Below are 22,760 nucleotides of genomic sequence, written 5' to 3' on the forward strand. Positions count from 1 at the left end.
CCCAACTTGAGTATAACCAAATAGAAGAAAACCACAAAGCTAATATAACACCACATTCTTTCTAAAGTACTCAGTGGGGGTTGGAATTGCTGTTTTTATGCCCTCTCCCTGCCGATATACAGTATAATCCAAATGGGGTACTATTGTAGCCTACCAGGATTTACAACTATGTTAACAAAATCATATGCTAATATGAACCATCCATTTACAGCACTGCCTTTATAGAGTAAATTTAGCTAGAAAGGATGGGCACAATTAAATCATTTCTGTTATGTTATATATGTCATATACATTTACCACTTGAAGACCAGGATGTTAATCCCCCTTCCTGGCCATGCCATTTTTCAGTATTCAGCGCTGCGGTACTTTATCTGACACTTATTCTGTCATGCAACGCTGTACTGAAATTCATTTTATTTCTTTTTTTGGGGACAGAGAGAGCTTTCTTTTGATTTGTATTTAATCGCCACTGGGGGTTTTATTTTTTACTATATAAAGAAAAAAATTTACAATTACAATTTTGAAAAAAACTGTTTTCCTTACATTGTTATGAAGCCTTTATTATTATCCATTATTATGGTAAAATATAAAAGATTGGGTCACGTTGGATAAATAGACACCTAAGGTGTACGTGCACCTGAAAGATCACACAAAAACATCCATACCCAAAATTGTCCATGGGAAACGCTTTAAAAGCTTTTACTGCTCATCAGTTTAGTGGTAAACTAATATAAAAAAGAAACAAGCCTCACAGGGGTTCCAGCTCTTCACCGATCGACACAAATACAAATTGGCTTTAGATACTCATAATAAAGGGATTTTAAACCCTCATTTGTTTTTGCATATATCTACTACTAGCAAGCAGTAGATATAGGCAAAACGATCAAAACATTTTTTTTCAAAGGGTTAATACTTGTGTCTCCGCCGCGCGCTCCTGTCTGAGCATCTAAACATTTCTCGGGCGGCCGCAAAGGATCTTGGGACGGGCGTATGTGCAGTTCAGATGTTCGGCCGGGAGATGAGGAGAGACGCAAGGTAAGTCTATGTAGCATCGTGCACCTGCACAGACTCCGTGGGACATGAGAAAAGAGGAGGACAGAGGAGTCAGCGCTGGATCGGAGACCCGCACCAGCGCTGAAGAGAAGGCTGAAAACTGGAAAGAAGATGATCAGATTAAGAGGCATCATTTAAGGTAAGTCCTTACATTAGCACTGTGGGGGGACTTTAATGTCACTTTAAGAATATTGAATAGAATTTTTAAAATAGTAAGCAACTGACAGGAAAAGATTTCATTTACATAAATACCAGCAGGCTGAAAATCTAATCCTTGTCTAGTAGAATATGGAGAACCAGTAGAGGAAGTCAGGACATCTTCACAGGTAGCAGCTGGTTTTTATGACCGTTCTGTCCTCCAAGCTGGCAGTCAGTTGGTGTTAATATTGTCCATCAGGCTTCCTCCATGCAGATTCCCTGTGTTCTTCTGCTGCTGAGGAGCTATATACTGCCTGTTTGCCATCCAGATTGCATTGCATGTGGCTGCTCCATCTGTATCTAGCAAAGTAACTGAGCTACTACTACCTTGAGGTGTGCAGACAGTGTAAAAAAGAGCTCTGAGGAAGGTGAGAGGCAGGATATCATGTGATGATATATGGCAATGGAAAGGAATGCACAAGCAATGCCATGGTAAAACGAATACATCTACAGTTATGTAAGCACCAGGAAAAGGCTATCAATATATATTACTGCAATGTCAGTCAATATCCAGCACATCAAAACACAATCAGTTTGGTCTACTGCCACCGCGGGGACAGGTTTCAACCTGCCTGGTCATTAGTTTGGAAAGATAATCTCCATATTGTACAGGATTGTTAAACATCCACATACTTGCCGCAAGATTAACTTTAGCAGTTTTTCATTAGCTCCAACTCTTAGGATTTCTTAAAGCTATACTTAGTCTTTATGCCGTTTTACCAAATAAAGCTGGAAGCCGGGTGGAGAGTCTTTACACGCTGCCCGGCATCCCGGGTAATTAGGAAGCCAGGTGGCGAGTCATGAATGGGAGTCATGAATCAGGAAGCCAGGTGGCGAGTCATGAATAGTGATGGACTTGGGCGTGTTCGCAGCTCCACGTGCCAAGCCCGCCAGGAAGCTGGCAGCGCCAATCACAGGTACTGAGACATATCCCGATCTCTGCAGCTGCGGACCAGGATATGTCTCAGTACCTGTGATTGGCGCTGCCAGCTTCCTGGCGGGCTCGGCATGTGGAGCTGCGAACACGCCCGAGCCCATCACTAGTCATGAATGCGAGTCATGAATCAGGAAGCCAGGTGGCTTCCTGAATGGGACTTCCGGTACTCTGTATTCGGTTTCGGCGAGTACCGGAAAAAAAATATCGGTACTCGCACTCTTTACCGAAATTCCGGTATCGGTGCATCCCTATCTTTTACATATGTGCGTGATGCATGGCTTACCTTATCTCACTTTACTAAGTAAGTACTTAGTAAGCTATGCATTAGAAGCTAACTTTGGTGACAACAGGCTCTTTACATGTCTTTGAGCAAGTCACACCTTCAGCTTCATAGGAATGTTTGGTCATTGCTGCATCTAATACAGTCAGTGTTGGCTCTGTAAACTGAAAATGTATGTTGCTGTACTTGGTAGATTAAGGGAAGGGTATGTGCAGTATTTGAATAGCAACAGGAATCTGACAAAGCTATTGTGCACATGTAACTCTCGACACTTGGTCCGTTTCTTATGCACTGTATTTACAAAGAACTGTATATATCATTCTGTGAACACTTCACAATTCAGGACGCCCTAACAAAGATTAGCCAACTTGTCAAATTATCATTGTTTTTGCTCCAGAGTTTGTTCTCATCTGTACCACTTTTCCGCAGATAATATAAAATGAGCTACAGGTTTAAAACTGAACTCCAAGTATTCCAGATGAATGAAAATGTTAAAGTATTTTCAGCAGGTATATTTTGAGTAAATACTAAAGTGTTTACCTTAATGTAATTTGTAACTAGGGATGAGCATTGGATTTTGGTCTGATGCAAGTTATATCTGAACCCAGCTTAGGACATATTTGGCCAGTTCTTCTGCCCAAATTCTGACTGGTTAGAAGCAGTCGGGGAATCACGGGCATAGTCATTAACCAGATATATAGTCATGACCATAGTTCACGGCCTGGTATGCTTCAGAAGACTTGTAGAGTAGCCACTAGTAGCAACCTCTGAGTCTCTGAGAGCAATTATTCAGTCTCTCAACAACTATTAAGATACAGCATCTTTCATCAATGGAGTGCATTGTTTTCCAATACGTGTCAGACTCCTAGACATGCATTGTGAGAAAGAGCAGTAAAGTGCAACCATTGTGTAGTACTGCAAAGGATGAAGCAGAGCCAGTGCATTTAATAAGCAAATACTGGCACCCCCCTGGACATATAAAATCACAAATTAATTAAAGAAAAAAGTTTTTTTTAAACATTACCACTATAAATAACATCACAAGACATCATGCTTAACTTCTTTATGTGTTTATTAAAAATGATTGAAAAGCCCATACAATCCCTTTTACCCACTGCTGCCATGCAGGCGATTATCTACTCTACTAAGATGAGTAGTTTTAAACAGGAATGCTTTGAGAAATAATCAGGGAAATGGGTTCAGAATAAAAAAGGAACAAGTGTCCAACTCCCTATAGAATAAGCCAGATGTGTCATAAACTTTAGTTCCTAAAAAAAAAAAAAAAAAATTGCGAGCAGGCCGGCATTTTATTGCATACTAAGAGATATTCAGTACCAATCAGTATCTTAAAACCGTCCTACCTGCCTGCTCACAAATTTTTTTAGATACATTCTTAGCATGCCTTGGTACCAGAACAAAAAAACTCTCATGCACACGTATGGCAGTTACATTTTCCTGTGCCCGCCAACCAAGATTGCCAGAGATGCCAAATCTGGAAGAATACCATACGAAGATTTTGGCACCATTGAAACTTGCAGACATTGCATTGCTGGAGGGGAGGCGCATATACAGTAAGTGGACTTTGACAGCTCAATGCTGGCCTACGGAACCAATACTATTTGTTTGGCATGAGGAGGCTGGTTAGTGGCGTTTTGCACAGTAACAGTGGCCACCAGCAATGTGAGTACAATCACACTGCTAGATGGTAAGTGGTAAAATAAGCAGTGCAATCCAAACATTTTAAAGTGTAGTTCTTGCACTGGGCACTGTCCTAGAGAGGCATGAGGAAGGTAGGGGAAAGCTCTACAAACAAAGGGGAATTCATCCCCAACACAATTGTCCCCAGAACAAGCATTCCCATTGGAAGATTTATCTTCCCCTTCTGTTCTGGTGAGGACTGTGAAAATATTGGATTTTCCATCACTTTTCGTCTATGCGGCATTCAACACCAGGACATATTGGTGAAACAGACAGCAAAATAATCCTGTAGAGCACTGGTTCTCAACCCGTGCAACCTCGGGACCCACATTTGTCTTTGGTCATTAAGTCGCAACCCAAGCCGCACGGCATTGCCGTTATGCGTGTTTCCGCTGCTGGCGATTGAACTCTGGGCAACGCACCTCCCGCACCAGAACTTGCGGTAGGTGCGATTGTATGCTACAATGCATTAATCACAAGGGACTGTGCGATTAACACACTGTACTAGTGTGAACAGGCCCTCAACAACACTGACAGACACACACAACCACTAACACAATCTCACACACGCTCCCAAAATGTTTTTTTTCTTTTAAGAAAGAACTGGAGTGGATCCTCAGCCTGGGGTCCAGTGTGGGCTGCTGTGCTTTGACAGAGCTCCATCCAATGTGCATTGCTTGTACAGCTCCCTTGCATGCCCTGTAGAGGTGACGGGAGCCAGAATGTGACGTCACTCCGGTCCAGGCACCTCTACAGGGCATGTGAGGGAGCTTTAGGGCCAGTACAAACCACAAAGAGTGTGTTCCAGAGCACTCGGCCTCTGGAACGCAAACCGGCTGGCATGCAGCATTTTTGCAGATCGCACTGGACCAGAACGCAGGCACTAATGTGCCACGTGTTTGGGTGTGGGCGATTGCACTGCGGGCAGGAGGTGTGGCTGCGGTGCCATTGACTTCAATGCACTACCACGCCCCCTCCCACCCCTGAACGCAGGGAGCCGGCCGGGTTGCGTTCCAGTGGGTACCAGAGGCGGAACGCTCTGGAACGCACTCTTTGTGGTGTGAACCTATCCAATGCACATATGGATGCAGCTCCCTTGCGGCCATACCCCAAGCCCACCCCACCTCAAGCTGACACTTGGCGCCGGGCAGCATATTTTAAATGGCTGCTCGGCACGAGAACTGACAGTGCTGCACTGGGGGGAGGCTGAGGAGCATCTCACCTAGCTCAGTGGAAGACACACGGGGTCGCGACTCACCAGTTGAGAACCACAGCTGTAGAGATTCTAATCCTTCAACATTCCATTCAAAAGAAGAAAGAAAAGTTATAGTTTTAGATATACTTTATTTTTTCAGACTCTACATGCATACCAGTATAAAAATATTCCCAAAGCAGTGCCATATCTTCAGCTGCAAAACAGCCGAGATCAACACGTCAACATCAGGGCCAAATTAAAGGGCAACTGATGACCTAAGCACAGCCCAACAATGGTGCCTACCCCAGTCCCTCCATTAAAAAAAAAATGTATACTAGGCATACTTTAGGTCTCCCACCGAAGTAGAGGGTACATACTTAGTACAACAAGTAATTAAAACTTAACATTCTCACATTTAGAGTCCCCTCCCTCCCCCACCCCGAGAAGCGTGTGCCAGATCGAGCCCCAAGGCAACATAAGAAAACAAGGGAACACAGCTCAGTATCCACATAGTTCAAGGGTACGCTGTCATTCCCCAGACCCATAGTAAAGAGATGAAAAGAACCATTCAGGAACCTAATGAGGACAGCGGATCCAGAGATCGTTAGCGCAATCGAATGCAAGGCCAAATACCAATAGGGGGAATATCAGTCATGAAAAAAAAATATGAAAATGCAAAAGAAAAGGGCTGAGTAGCGAGGAATATCTATATCATCTCAACACTGTTCTCTACTGGCATCTCAAACCAAATTGACCCAACATCCCCAGACCCTATCAAACTTCCTCTGGCATCCCCTGCTAAGGTAGGCTGCTTTGTATAAATGCAGAGAAGAGTCAACGATGCCGTCCCTCCATTTTCTTTACTGGAAAGACATTAAAAGCAGGCCATACACCATTTAGGCCCCATTCACACTGAAGCCGTTAGCATCCGTTTTCAACAGATTGCTACAAAAGGTAACCCAAAAAATGAATGGGTGTGAATGGGACCAGTTCACACCACTGCATTGCGTCGCAGTGCGCTGGAAAAATGTAGCGCATGCTCTATTATTTTCTCAACATAACGGAACGTGTCAAAAATGGATGTAAATGCATTGTAAGTAAAATAAATAAAATATATATATATGCTCACGGGGGCGGGGGACTTTTACATTTTTTTTATTATTATTACATTTATTTTAAAAAAATTTTGGGGGTTTTTTTACTTTACTTTGACTGCTATCACATAGGGGGCTTACAAGCCCGTTCATGTGATAGCAGATGGTGGTGACAGGTACTCTTTAAGGTGATGCTGGGGGTCCAAAAGACCCCCAGTGTCTCCTTTACACTGGAAATAAGCTATTGAAGTGCTGGCCGTTTCTCGTGTGAATGAGGACTAAGGGTTGGGACAGGAAGATAGACGGGTATCATCTGTATGGTGTTTGATAAATGCAAAAATACCTGTTGATCATGTCAGAAATCCAGAGCTGTCCATGCTGCTATCTCAAGCCCTCCCAGTTCTTATTTTCACCAGACCTTGTTGATTATATTTTGGGGTAAATACAGGGGGTGCATTAAACCTTGCATTGGGATAAATTACAGGAAAATGGATTTGTATCTAATGTTTTCTATTTATTCCCAATAAGAAACAAGGGAATATGCATGCAAATTTGTTACCAGGAACTATCCGCCCTAAAATAAAACAAAGTATAATACATTATGGTAGACTACAAAAGCTAAAAGATATAATGTGTGAAGCCAAGGCATCGCTAAATGAAAGGAGGCCTGGGGACTGCAGTGGTTAAAGGGATGAAACATGTGAGATGTGCATGTATTGCAGAGACACTGCATATGTTTGTTTAATTTTTTTGGCCCCAATACACTTTAAGGCAAGCCATGACTGTTCCAGGTTGAGGCAGAGGTTCATTAACCTTTCTCTAGTTAAAGGAGAACTATGAGGTGAGTGCTTTTCACTCACCTCATAGTTCTAGCCGACCTGTGACAATGAGACTGTCACAGGTCGGCTCAGTAGATCGGGAGGTGAGCGAACACATACCGGCGTTCGCTCACCTCTCGATCCTGTCACGGCTCTCTGCCGTGACAGGGGAGGGGCTGGATTCCCCCCTGCCAGCTATGATCCGCCAGCGCTTACTGGCGGAACGGACGATGGGAGGGGGCGGGAACAGCTGGCTCTGCCTCTAGATAGGCAGAGCCAGCTGTCAGTTAGATAGGCAGAGCCTCTTCAGGTGCGGCTTCTCAGTATACCGCCAGCAGCAGCTCGCGGTATACTGCGGCGTCTCGGTATACCGCGAGCAGTAGCCTAGGGTGACGGGAGGATGCTGGTTTGTGTGCTCCCGTTACCCTAAGGAGAACTATGGGGAAAAGCCTTTAAGACCTGATGCTGTTTCTATCCATGCAGCAGCACCTGTGGCTCATTACAATATGTTCTGAGCCAAAAACCTCCACCCTGCAGCTGCTCTTCAGATGAAAATATATTTTTACTACAATGGGGGAATTCATAAAGATCTACGAGGTTCTTCAGAAAAGAACTTTGCTAAACTATTACTACTCACAAACGGACAGCCGGTCCTGCCACCTACACCCGTAGTATGCACCTGGCAGTTAAGGGCTTCAGGAGGTTTTCAGGATTACAGCATCACACCAATACACATTATTGCACCATAATGGTATGAATGGGCCCTAAAGGTGCCCATACACCTTACAATTTATCTGCAGATTTTGTGTGGGCAGATGGAAAAAGTGCTCGGTAAAGCAAAACAAACGACAAACGCACTCAACAATTTGTTACCAGTTATACAGTAAGGTGCACACGAAATGGGCTTTGAACAGTAGAAAGGCATTAACTAGAAAACCCGCACGCTAGAAAAAGCATGTTCTCGAGACGAAAGCCGCACGGGCCGAGGTGTGCAAGCGCACACTGCCCGCTCACCATTGCAATAATCTGCAAGCTTGGCCTTCAATACTGTGGAAAACTCCTAAACCAGAAGACAGGAAGAAGATAAAAGCGACCAGGGAGATTGTGGATTCGCAGTGGTGGAGAGGGAAATTTGAAAATATAGAGATTTGTATATTAGTTACTAGGGGGTGCCCTCAGTGGCTCAGGGCAATCAATCTCACTTAAACAAATGCTTCATATACACCGATCAGCAATAACATTATGAACATCCACCTAATATTAATTAGGTCCCCCTTTGCTGACAAAACACACCTGACCTGTTGAGGCATGGACTCCACTAGACCTCTGATGTTATGCTGTGGTATCTGGCACCAAGCCGTCAGTAGCAGATCCTTTTAATTCCTGTAAGTTGTGAGGTGGGGCTTTCATGGATCGGACTTGTTTTTCCAGCATATCGCACAGATACTCAATTGGATTGAGATCTGGAGAATTTGGAGGTCAAGTCAATGCCTCAAACTCGTTGTGTTCCTCAAACCATTCTTGAACCATTTTTGCAGTGTGGCAGGGCACATTATCCTGCTGAAAGCCACTGTCATCAGGGAATACTGTTTCCAAGGGGAGTGTACTTGGTCAGCAACAATATTTAGGTAGGTGGTACATGTCAAAGTAACATCCACATGAATGTCAGGACTCCATGTTTTCCAGCAGAACATTGCCCAAAGCGTCACACTGCCTCCACCGGCTTGCCTTCTTCCCATAGTGCATCTTGGTGCCATCTCTTCCCCAGGTAAGCGACACATACGCACCTGGCCATCCACATGATGAAAAAAAAATATGATTCATTAGACCAGGCCACCTTCTTTCATTGCTCGGTGGTCCAGTTCTAATACTCACATGGCAAGTGTAGGTGCTTTTGGTGGTGGACATGGGCACTCTGACTGGTCTGCAGCAATGCAGCCCCATACGCAACAAACTGTGTGTTTAAACACCATTCTATGGGAACCAGCATTAACGTTTTCAGCAATCTGAACTACAGTAGCTCTTCTTTTGGATCAGAGTACATGGGCCAGCCTTCGCTCCCCACATACATTAATGAGCCTTGGCCACCAATGACTGTCACCAGTTCACTGATTTTCCTTCCTTCCTTGGACTCCACTTTTGGTAGTTCCTGACCACTGCAGACCAGGAACATCCCACAAGAGCTGCAGTTTTGGAGCTGCTCTGACCCAGTCATCTAGCCATCACAATTTGGCCCATGTCAAAGTAGCTCACACTTGCCCATTTTTCCTGCTTCCAACACATCAACTTCAGAGACAAAATGTTCACTTGCTGCCTAACATACCCATCGGACTTCCAGGTACCATTGTAACAAGATAATCAATGTTATTGACGTCACCTCTCAGTGGTCATAATGTTATGGTTAATAGGTGTGTGTAGCTAAAAATTATACATGGAACAAGGTTTTTAAACATTAACACATTTTAGGCTTTACTGCCCAGGCCATATTGATTATGGGCCAAAACAAGTTATTTTTAGCCGCAAGTAACTAAACAGATCTGTAAAACGCAATTGCATGGCTGAAACAAATCACTGTTATAGCAAAAGCCATATTTATTACATGCAAGTGAACTGAGCCTATAAATAACAATATTTACAACAATCTTGATTCCTTCAAGGTTTGTTCACAAAAACTGCATCCAATGTATTCCAATGTTGTTTTGGGCTCTAGTTCACACCAGAGCATTCAGTTCCAGAGCATGTGGAAAAACTGCAGCATGCCCTATTTTTTCTGCACTGGAACGCATCAAAACCTATGCGAACGCCCTGGAACGCACTGAAAAGTCAATTTTAGGCTAAAAAATAAATCATTTCAAATCGGCCCGGAACACGGCAAAAACGCTGCAGAACACACTGGACTGCATGTGCAGAAACTCATGCAGATCTCGTCCGCATTTGGTGTGAACAAGCCCCTACATGTTTAGCCAAAAATATTGTTTTTAAATTATACAATCCCTTTAATGACGAGAAAGAAAAGTCAGAAGCCAGTCTCAAACTCAGGAATCTATCAAGACTCACAAAGTGCATAACAGTTATATACGTTCGGTTAGAATTACAAACGGAATCCAGGAACAGAGCTTCACAAAGGGAATTGTAGATAGCCTTTGCTCTACGTGGTTGCTATAGTAATTCAAGTCAAAAAGATGCTGGCTGGGGGTTAGATGGTCATTGTCTTCATAAGCTGTTAAAACATAAACCCTTTGCCTTCATAGTCTGACCTCGCAGAGGGCCCTGCCACGTTCTCCATTGTCTTCAAAGTTTCTTCTTTCAGCCTCTTATTCTCAGTAGTTTGTTTTTTTACAAAGCAGTCACAGTGCATCAAAGGAATCGCCACACAATACCATAAGGAGATGAGAAATGCAGGAAACATCTGATGGCAGGGAATATTTTGTCACTTTATCTTTACGGTCAAATATAAAACACCCTTAACAATTTATGCAACTGGCTTCATTTGGTAATTTGCACAAAAAAGTGACATCTGAAATTCCAGCTTACAGTTCCTTACAGAGTCCAACTCAGGTTGCTGGATTTATTATTGACAAAAATGAAACTATTGTGGTCAGTTTACAGAACATTTGCATGGATGATCTTACAGTTACAGTGACTCAGAAAACATATTTGATGCATATAGGTTAAAAAAGTGAATGCAAAAATGTTTAAAGAAAGCTTCAATTAACTTTCCACAAAAGTAAAAACATTTGAAAGCTAATGGGCTCATACATTCGTCTCCACTGAACCCTGAATAATATATTCGACTAAAAATGTAATTACTCAACAAAAGAAAGCAAGAGTAAAAGGTTAGTTAAGCATTAACTTGCTTAAAGGGCTTGTACTGGCTGAATACATCATGTTTTAAAGGACACCAGTAGCCACTTTAACATTAGTAAACTGCCACTAGGACAAGTACCTGTGGGTATCTTTAATATTCTGCCCCAGCACCTTAGGAGCCCTAAAAACCCAGGGTGCTCATGTGGGCAAATACTGAACAGAGCTTGCCAGGTTGCCTCCCACAATTCGCTATTGGTCACTAAGGTCACCACATACATTAAGTAACAAATGTTGAGGTTCAGGATGCCCAGTGCATTAATATGAATGTTCAGTCATTATGAGCATTAATTTTAAAGCAGTAAGTGACTTTTAAAAATGAGTGTCCAACCATGGTCTAATGTCTAAGGACATGATTGTTTTTAACAGTTGGGGGGAATAATAGTAATAATATAGCTTAGTCCAGGGCTCAAAATTTCCACTCGCCCCCTCGCAATTGGCGAGTGAAAATTGCGTGGGGGCGAGTGGAAATCAGTGGGGCACGGTAGGGGTCAGGTGGCGCGACTGGTGGCGAGTAACTCTTAAGGCCTGGCTAGTAGCTCAGGACTTGAAATTTTGAGCCCTGGCTTAGTCCATAGGCCAATCTGTCCAATCTAGAACCCAGCAGGGGTTTTTTTTTAAGGGTTTTTTTAGGGGCCAACAACTAGAGAAGACCTCAAAGGTTATGTGCCAGCTGTCATTTTTAAGAAGCATTGGCTATCTGGCTCCTGGGATTCGTCCTCTACTGGCATAGTCAGTATATAGAATCCAAAAACCACGTACTCCCTACATTGTATGTACCAGGGATCAGCAACCATTTTTAGTAGCACCTAAAAGATCATCAGGTATCATGGGCCTAGGCTTGCAAAGGCCTGCCAGAGGACCTGAGGATTCTCCAGTGGGCCCCTGCTCCCTGCACGGCTGCCGTAGGCTGTATTTGACAGCTCACTAGGCTGGCCTGCCCCTCCGAACCCATGGCCCAACCACCTCCATGCTGTTTCAGAGAGTCTTGATGTGCAGGTGCAGGCCCTCCTACCATTACCAGCATAGACCAACCTCCAGACATCATTACTTGAAGAAACTTGCTTACCTACCATCTTCCTCCACCTAGGTGAACCTCGGCTGCAGCAGGTATGTAAAAAGTCCTGCGTTTCTGATTTGGGACTGTGACTTGCTCTTGTTCACTGGCACGCTAGTTGTCTGATGCTTGTTAAGGTGCCCATACATCTTACGGTTATCGCACGATTTTCGTCTGCGATCGCGTTTTCGTATGATAATCGCACAGTTGATGGGAAGTGCACAACCGCAATTACTGTACAACCGTTCCACTTTGGTCTTTCCAGCAGGCTAGAAAACTTTTACTGAATCGTACGAAATTCGATGGACTAGTGGCGTTTTCGTGTGAAAGAAATCGCAACAAGAACACTGCTCATGTGAAAAACGAAAATCCATTCTGTCAATCGATGAAATTCGGCCAGGTGATATTGCTAACGATTGAAATCCACAATGGTCTCTGCATGATGGGGCAGTTGTATAAAAATCGGTCATCGTACGAAAATAATCGTGCGATGGTTGTAAGGTGTATGGCAGCCTTAAATTGACACTTAGGCCTAATTCACACACAACGCAAGAGCAAAATTGTATATTGCGTATACACGCGTACACGTGCGTATGTATACGCATATACGCGTGTATATGCATGCACTATAGGCAATCCCGGAATGCATCATTCGTAATAGAAATTTTAATGAACTGTGCATGCATATGTGCGTAAAATACGCTGCCCGGGCGCATCTCGGTTCCATTCTGTTTTTGCGCATTTTTACGCTACGCAAATATACGGCTCCATACGCAGCTATGTGCATGGAGCCATTTATTTGCATATGCTGCATATGGTACAATATGCGCATATACGCGGCAGTGTGAATGAGGCCTTAATATGAAAAAGGTTGTCGACCCCAGCATATACTATGTTTTGCTAATCTGTTCAGTAAAGGCAGACTTAGAATACACAAGCACAACAGCTTTGCAGATAAATGGGGGGGAAAAACCAAGGAAATAACAGTGAGAGTACAAAATCTCTTTGGATACTCTATAGTCATATCCACTAAACGAAGGAAGGTGACCACAAGTCTTTGTTAAGGTGCCCATACACTTTACAACCCTTGCAAGACTTTTGTCTTTTGCGAGGGTTGTAAAGTACTTAAAAAGGCGTACGATCTGCCCATCTTGGACAGGCAGGTCGTACGTGCGATCATCGCAAGCCCGCCCTCATGAGGGGCGGGCTTGCGATGACTGCAATGAGGGGCGGGCTTGCGATGACTGCAAACGGGCAGTGTACGCGTGCGCACACCGGCCCGTTCGGCAGTTGTCGATCAAGCAGACCACTAACTCGCCGAGAATCGTACGATTCCCGGCGGGTTTTCCAGCCTGCTTGTTCGATGGAAGACGTGCGACCGTACAGTAGAAACGGTCACACGCCTTCCATACACTGTACGATTCTCGTACGATCGCGGGATTTCTCGCGATTCTCGTACGATAATCGTGCAGTGTATGGGCACCTTTAGCTGGGGTGTAGGGAGATCTACCTGGTGGGCTCGTGGATTGCTATTGCCGATAATAAAAAAATAAAACAAAAAACACACACATTTAGGACTTGGAAATTGACAAAGCACTTCCAGAGTTCCTGTCATCTGCAGAAATGACCAGTTCAAAAACAAAATGCCAAACCCCAGAATCTCATAATTCCACATTAGCCTTACCATCTGTCTATTAAAAATAATACAGAGTCATTGCAGGTGACCAGATGGCACTGGATTACCAAGGATGGATTTTCCGAATGTCTGGGCTCTTAATTCCCTTTCCATTTGCCGAAATTGCACCTCTCTCAAGAACAAAAGAAAGATTGGATGAGCTGATGTAATGGTATATGAAAAAAAGCACAATGTGACATTGTTAGTTACTTGTTCTTATAAAGGAAAACAAACAATGTGGCCTGATAATGAGCTGCAAACCATGTTTTAAATACATCTAGTTACCACAATGAGTTATAAAAGTGTCATTCCATCGCTGCAGATGTTCCCACAAAAACGTGTCGTTTTTTATAGCCGTCTGTGATGGGGCGTTTTTCTCCTGTGACATCAGGACAAGAAATGAGAGGAACAAATGTCACAGGAACAGAAGACAGTAATCATAACCTGACAGAGGTTCTTCTTGTTCCAGTCTCTGTCCCCACTGGTGCAATGAGTTTTGGCTAGAAATGGATTTTAAGAGCTAAACGTATCTGGATGATCACGGCTCACTACCTATCATGACACTATCTGAATGGACAAGGTATGTTCTGTTCCGAGTGGCTTCCTACAACCCAGAACAATCAGGTGGGCTAAAGCTAGAGCAGTGGCAGGTGCGGGTAATGGTCTTGGGTAAAGCACTGTGAAATATATTGGTGCAGTATGAATTAATAAAATGATTCAAATAGGGCTGCAACTAACATTTATTTTCATAATCAATTAGTTAGCCGATTATATTTTTCAATTAAATCGGATTAAAAAAAATACCATCCTTAATTAAAATTAAATACACAAATGCAATGTTACAAACAAAGTTTTCTTCAGAATAAAACGGTATGCACATTTTTTGCACTTGCAAAAAAAAAAATGAAGCTTGCTTGTGTGTGTGTGTAATTTTTTTACATTTATTATAAAAGCCCAGTCATCAGTTTAGAGTTAGCCATGAATATTGGCTTGAGAATTATTGCTCTCACTCCGGGGCACATGGCGATACAACTCAGCAGGCAGTGGCTGGGAGCAATAGCCAGCCTGTTATTGGTTATTATAAATTGCAATAGCAGGCTGGCTATTGCGTCCACCCACTGCCTGCCAATTCCACTGCCTGCCAATCAGCAGAGGAGGGAACTGAGGAAGAAAGTAAGTTCTCCTTCAGGTCCTCCTCTGCTGATTAACAGCTGGCGGGTGCCATAGCCAGCCTGCTATTGCAATTTAAGATAACCAATAACAGGCTGGATATCGGCGGAGGTACAGAGGCAGCAGCACAGGAGCGGGGGCAGCAGTGGAGGCACGGGGGCGGGGGGTGTTGAGCAGCGGAGGAGGGACGCCAACGATTCCCATTATCGATTTATAATCGATTTCATTGATTAGTTGTTGCAGCCCTAGATTCAAACATACATGGAGGAACTTCTCCTTTCACCAAGTGAAAAGAAGGGCTTTTGTCCTCGGCTTTGAAACACGGTGCTGAATAAAGCTTGTAACACATATTAGAAAACCAAGAGCTGGAAAATGACAGCTTGCTACTCTTCCTCTAAAGTTTACAACAAGTCCACCTCGCAATCCTGGCCTGCTCAATCATACGGTGCTTTTGAAAAACTGTGTAGTGTTCGTAACCGTCTAGATTAATGTTTCATGGCCACCTGCAGTTTGTCACACGAGGCCTGCCAGCAGCTCATTTTCTGAGCTCTTTTACGTTCATTTTCCTTGTCATAAAGAAAGGAGCAGTAGACACAACACAGGCCATTCAGCTGGCAAAAGAAGAATAAAAACTGGGTCCCTAAACATCCCTGACTATACCATCACTAATGGTTAACCCAATACCATACACCCACCCCACACCCCCCTCACACACACAAATGTTAACACTTTGCCTAAGCCTAAAAGTTACAGTATTAGGGCCGGTTCACACCAGCTGCAGTGCGTTCCAGCACGATTCGCTGCTGGAACGCATCCCGTGGGCTTCCTGCGTTCAGGGGTGGGAGGGAGCGTGGTGGTGCATTGAAGTCCATGGCATCGCAGCCACTTCCCCCGATTGCAGCGCGAACGCTCGCACCGGAACGCGTAGCAAAACAATGCCTGTGTTCCGGTCCAGTGCGATCTGAAAAAGTGCCACAAGCACTGTTTTTTCAGATCGCACTGGACCGGAACGCAAGCATTGTTTTGCCACGCGTTCTGGTGTGAGCGATTGCACTACAGGCGGGGGATGTGGCTGCGATGCCATTGACTTCAATTCAACACCACGCTCCCTCCCGCCCCTGAACGTAGGAAGCCCACCGGGATGTGCTCCAGTGCGTTCCAGCAGCGAATGGTGCTGGAACGCAGCTCTCAAACTTTTCAATAATGAATCCAGATTTAGCAAATATACATGGCCCAGGAAAGTATTTCTTTACATTTACAAGTACCAGTACAAGATCACAAGGAACAGAGCAGACTGCAGCAGATGTCCATCTACTAGCCTGATGAGGGAGGACGGAGAAGCCGGGAACAGGGGAGTGGGCTTGCCTTGCCATACCTGTGTGTTGGTGGAGACACACACAAGGTGGCTCCATAGCAACCTTGCAAGGGAAAGAAGGCCCCCTATAACAGGATATCAAGGCCAGTGTTTAGGGGAGCAGCTGATTATGCAAGAGACGAAAACATCAAGAAGCAGCATCCATTGAAAGGGATTTAATCAGTATTTGAAAAAGCTTAAAAACCTTTTCACTTTAATATCACTTTAACAAAACCCTAACGCTGGACTACAACAGGCCCACTCCAGTAGTGAAATGGATTACACCGATTTCATTCCACACTTTTCAGCATCATCTAGCTCTTTCCTCCATAGCCTTGCTGTCCCTTTCATTCATTGGATTTAAGTCCTTTCACTTATGGAACCTTAGCATTCCATGTGGCTGCCACCTGCATGGAAATGCAGCTTTCCCTGTAATGACCACTCCTCCATACTTACTGACTCACCAATCAAGGAATTTTGATATTTGCATACCTCCTCCAAAGGGCCAGCCCACTGCTTGCATTAGGGCTAAGGACCCGAGAGGAGTACTGATGCAGGATGCTGTGGTGTACAGTCACTCCCACCAGGCATAATCTGCCTGTATTGCAAAGACGATGTCACTGGATCTAAAATAAGGCATTTCATGAAAACACAACGGTTTTATTTCAAATTTTTTAAAATCATGTTGATGGAGGGGGAAATCGTGGTAATCAAAATGTAAGCAAATTAAACTTCTGCTTTAAACTAAGACTGTAGGGGAAACAATTTCTAAAATGGCACTTTCTATAAAATAGGTGCTTGCATGCTGGCTATGCTCTCATGTAGAGCATCCTTGGTCCCTCAAATGCCCAGGCACTCTATAATACAATGACTGCCTAAGTCTTCTGGTCACTGGTCCAACCACTTCTAGCTTTAATACCTTAGTACGATCAGTTATGGGCCAACAGTACAGCACAAGTGGTATAAGTGTGAGCACCAGTGTCTACGAGCAGGAAGCTTTGGTCATTAATTGTCTTACAAAGCCCCAGTCTTTACAGGGTCCCAGGACACTATATGGGATCAGAAGTGGCAACTAACTAACCTTCTTCCTAAAAGCTGGTCAAGAGAGAAACTGGAAGGGTGCCACTGCTGAGCACATTGGAAAATGTTAGCTACAGTACTTGTCTGTCAAGCTGACCCTCTAGCTTTGAGTCAGTGACCTAAAACAAGCATTCCGATAATGAATTCTGCCACTTCTCAATCTCCTGACCTGCATATGTGGTTTGGGTCAATGATTAAACAGCATTAAATCTAAAGATTCAGCATAAGAGCCAGGCATTTTCAGAAGAATGGCCACAATGGCAGCCCCCATTTTTCTTTAAAGATGTTTAACAGACTCTGCCCTCACAATAACAACAGTGCCCATGTTCTTGGGAGGTGTTCCCACCATGCTGCAAATAATACATTCATGTATTTGGGAATAATGGTAATCAAATCAGTTGAATCCGATATTTGCTCATTTATTATGTTCCAAAATATTTGCACGTGGGTCCTAATAATCTGTAGACTATCACCCTATACAAACAATCATGATATCTGCCAATTCAGCCAATTTGTTAATCAATATGCTCATTTCTACATTTAGATTCAGCCTTATAAAACAGAGAAGAATGCAGCAAAATGCACAGGAACTAAAAGCGAGTTGCTTAAAACCAACCCCCTATGTCTTTGTGCTGTAAATAGCAACTCATCTGTCTGGGTGAAATAAACACAAAAGGATTTGTGGTTCCATGCCAAATGTATTGAGAAAAAGAAAGTAAAAACCATCCAGATATCCCAGGAAGAGTAGGGATGAATACAATGGAAGGAATGCGGTGTGTTAAACACTGTGCTGCTTCAGAAAAATCACAATTTGTTTTAAAAGCAATAGAAGAGGCTGAGTAATACAAACTGTACCATTTGGGACCTGGTACTTTCAACACGGATACACTTTTGCTAATATTTACCAACCAAAACAGTAAAAGATTCACAACTGCATTTAAAAATATAAAATACAAAAAACAATACATATACCTCAGAAAACTGCATGCAAAGAGCAGACGTTGCCCAGCTTCTAATCTGTGTATTCTGGGATAAAAGTCTCCCTATATGTGTAACCTTATCTGAATGTACATCACGCCTGCAAAATAGGCTTTAAAGTGAATGTATAGCCAAAAATATATTTGTACTTTTTGTATAGAGTAAGGAAGGGCTAAATCCCCTATCAAATGATGTGAGGGAAGATTCCCGCTAGGACAGCTGTCACCAGAATAAGTGTCCCCGCTGGAAGATTATCCCTCACTTCTTATTCTAGTGATAACTGTAACCCATCACACATTAGGGTGGCCATACACCTTGCAATTATCGTTCGATTCCTTTCGTGCCCCCATTGAACCGTCGTTTCGATTTCTGCTCTGATACCCCATCATGCACAGACCAAGGTCGATTTCAAATCATCGTTCGTTACAAATACTAACTGACTGAATTTCAACGATCGACACAACGGAATCTGTGTGCCCCTTATTCACCTCCATAGGGCAACAAAGCCTTTGTGACAGTGCCTGAGAAGAATCTGGCCTCCCTTACTCAACTTCATAGGACCCCATAGTCCATGTTATTACTATGAGGAGAATCTAGCTGCCCCTCATTCACCTCATAGAACACCATTATTATACAGGATGTATATAGCTGCCAGCAGATTGCTCAGCGCTTTACAATCTAAACATAACACCATAGTTCATGTTACACTGTAAGGAGAATCTGTATGCCCCTCATTCACCCCCATCTGACACCACAGCTCATGTTATACTGTGAGGAGAACCTGTAGGCCCCTCATTTACCCGCATAGTACACCACAGCTCATCTTGTACTATAAGGAGAATCTTTATGCCCCTCCTTCACCTACATAGGACACCACAGCTCAACTTGTACTGTAAGGAGAATCTGTATGCCCCTCATTCACCTCCATAGGACACCACAGCTCAACTTGTACTGTAAGGAGAATCTGTATGCCCCTCATTCACCTCCATAGGACACCACAGCTCAACTTGTACTGTAAGGAGAATCTGTATGCCCCTCATTCACCTCCATAGGACACCACAGCTCAACTTGTACTGTAAGGAGAATCTTTATGCCCCTCCTTCACCTACATAGGACACCACAGCTCATCTTGTACTATAAGAAGAATCTTTATGCCCCTCATTCACCTACATAGGACACCACAGCTCAACTTGTACTGTAAGGAGAATCTTTATGCCCCTCATTCGCCTCCATAGGACACCACAGCTCATCTTATAGTGTAAGGAGAATCTTTATGCCACTCATTCACCTCCATAGGACACCACAGCTCATCTTGTACTATATGGAGAATCTTTATGCCACTCATTCACCCCCATAGTACACCACAGCCCATCTCGTACTATAAGAAGAATCTTTATGCCCCTCCTTCACCTACATAGGACACCACAGCTCATCTTGTACTATAAGAAGAATCTTTATGCCCCTCCTTCACCTACATAGGACACCACAGCTCAACTTGTACTGTAAGGAGAATCTTTATGCCCCTCATTCGCCTCCATAGGACACCACAGCTCATCTTATAGTGTAAGGAGAATCTTTATGCCCCTCATTCACCTCCATAGGACACCACAGCTCATCTTATAGTGTAAGGAGAATCTTTATGGCCCTCATTCATCTCCATAGGACACCACAACTCATGTTATACTGTAAGGAGAATCTTTATGCCCCTCATTCACCTCCATAGGACACCACAGCTCATCTTATAGTGTAAGGAGAATCTTTATGCCCCTCATTTGCCTCCATAGTACACCACAGCTCATCTTATAGTGTAAGGAGAATTTTTATACCCCTCAGTAACTTTCATAGGACACCACTGCTCATCTTGTACAGTAAGGAGAATCCTTATGACCCTCACTCACCCCCATAGGACACCACAGCTCATGTTATACTGTATGGAGAATCTTTATGCCCCTCATTCACCCGCCATAGGACACCACAGCTCATGTTATACTGCAAGGAGAATCTGTATGCCCCTCATTCACCTCCATAAGACACCACAGCTCATCTTGTACAGTAAGGGGAATCTTTATGCCCCTCATTCACCCGTACATAACAGCATAGCATAGTCCGTACATTGCACAGACATGAAAGCACTGCTCTCCCAATGGAAACAATGACATACGCTGTAAGTTTCCTATCCCCTGGAGAAGTGTGATATAACGTGTCATGAAACACTTTATAAAGTAATACTTCATCGGTCAGGTTATATTCTGCAACAAGTGACCCCCTGGATCACAGAAAAGAGAAGCTTTCATTGTTGTGTACGGCACAGAGATCAGCTATCAGACAGCTACATTATCATGTGAACACCTGGGATCCGGTTTCCACAGCTCTCCTCCTTCTCACTAATTATTCCCAACAGCCTGGCAGGGCAGTCATGGAGATACAGGCATGCATGGAGAGGAAGCCACATCGTACTGCTCACAGACAAGTATACAAAGTAACACAAGTTCCTTACCTCTTTCCTCCTCATAGTGCAGCAGACATCAGGCAGCTCTGAGAAGAGGTCATCATCACCATCCTGGGAGACATGGCAGGAGACGATGCATACAGTTACTACATATGAATACGTTACTTGAAAGTCTCTATCCCAGTCTATGCCCCTCCTTCCAAAGCCAGCACATCCTCCAAATCAACACAGGAGAGGAGAAAGGAGGGCAGGCTAAGAACTCCTAAATGGAGGCTGAACTCTTCACCATCTCCTCCTACTCTTCATCTTCCTCCAGCATTACCACCCAGCAGTACTACAGACCTGAGGTGACCGTTACATGACACCTCCGGCAGTACCCTGCCCTGGCATCCTCCACTGCAACTGGATAATCTAGCAGTACCCTGACCTGGCATCCTCCACTGCAATTGGATAATCTAGCAGTACCCTGCCCGGGCATCCTCCACTGCAACTAGACAATCTGGCTGCACCCAGCCCTGGTATCCTCCACTGCAACTGTATAATCTAGCAGTACCCTGCCCGGGCATCCTCCACTGCAACTGGATAATCTAGCAGTACCCTGCCCTGGCATCCTCCACTGCAACTGGATAATCTAGCAGTTCCCTGCCCTGGCATCCTCCACTGCAACTGGATAATCTAGCAGTTCCCTGCCCTGGCATCCTCCACTGCAACTGGATAATCTAGCAGTACCCTGCCCTGGCGTCCTCCACTGCAACTGGATAATCTAGCAGTACCCTGCCCTGGCATCCTCTGCTGTAACTGGATAATCTAGCAGTACCCTGACCTGGCATCCTCTGCTGCCACTGGACAATCTGGCTGCACCCTGACCTGACATCCTCTGCTGCCACTGAACAGTCTGGCAGTGCCTTGTTCTGGCATCCTCTGCTCCCACTGGACAAGCTGGCAGTACACTGCCCTGGCATCTTTCGCTGCCCCAGGACAATCTGGCAGTACCCAGCTGGCATCCTCGACGCACACATTGGGGGGATTCAATCAATCATTTGGGACACTTTTCTGATGCTGTGACTGTATTAGAAAGTCTGGCAGTTTTCATAAGTCTGGCAGCAAGTTCATAAAAGCCGTGCAATAGTCCTCTTGCTATTTCTGACGCATGCAACAAATTAGGACACTTTTGCATGCTGGTGCCACGGCTGCAACAAATTCATTAATGCTGCCATACCAGTAATAAGAAAAGTGGAGATAAATAAGACAATCTTCATGGATGGAGCAAATTGTGTTGCTCAATTCTGCAGCATATTCAATACACGTGACATGTTGCATGAATCTGTTAAAAATTGCGCCATTTGGAGGCAGATTTCGAATTAGGGTCTACGACAGTCTGTATGAATTCCAGGCATTGAGTTTTCATGCCATCAACCACTTGATTTCATTAGAGATAAGGTTGGGGTTAGTGTGAACTTTGTTCATCTGAGTTGACACAGTGATGGAAAATTAGTAGGATTTGTGTACACAAATTTTTCTCACACATCTTGGTTCCCTCATGCTGCCTCTGTTTCACCAACCAGTATAAAAATACATACACAACTGCTTCCTCCCATTATATGACCTGTCAGCATTAATAGTCATCACAGTCCAATGCAGGATAGTCCGAATGCTGCCACTGTGTAGGAAATGCTTTCTGGCACCTGAAACAGACTGCTGACAAAGTTCTCCTAAGGAGTATCTCTAAGTAGACATGTAGGCTGCGCAAAAATTTGGTTCGGTTCGGATATTTCGGAATTTGGATCCGAAATTCAATTTGGTTCGGGTTTCAGATTTGGACGAAATGCAAATTTTCATTAGTTTTGGATGAGTTTACGA

The 22,760-nt window shown here is 44.0% G+C and overlaps 1 protein-coding gene across 1 annotated transcript in view; it reads right to left on the minus strand.

Moving 5' to 3' along the window:
• NINL (ninein like) overlaps positions 1 to 21,110 on the minus strand; it is an 88,399-nt gene extending 67,289 nt beyond the window's left edge. Inside the window, exon 1 of the mRNA XM_018573289.1 lies at positions 20,949 to 21,110. The gene's annotated coding sequence lies outside the window, so the exon portion shown is untranslated. The remainder of the gene's footprint in view (positions 1 to 20,948) is intronic.
• Between the last annotated feature and the right edge of the window lie 1,650 nt (positions 21,111 to 22,760).

This window comes from Nanorana parkeri, unplaced genomic scaffold (genome assembly GCF_000935625.1).
Source record: "Nanorana parkeri isolate BGI_ZX_2015 unplaced genomic scaffold, ASM93562v1 scaffold46, whole genome shotgun sequence".
Classification (NCBI taxonomy): Eukaryota; Metazoa; Chordata; class Amphibia; order Anura; family Dicroglossidae; genus Nanorana; species Nanorana parkeri.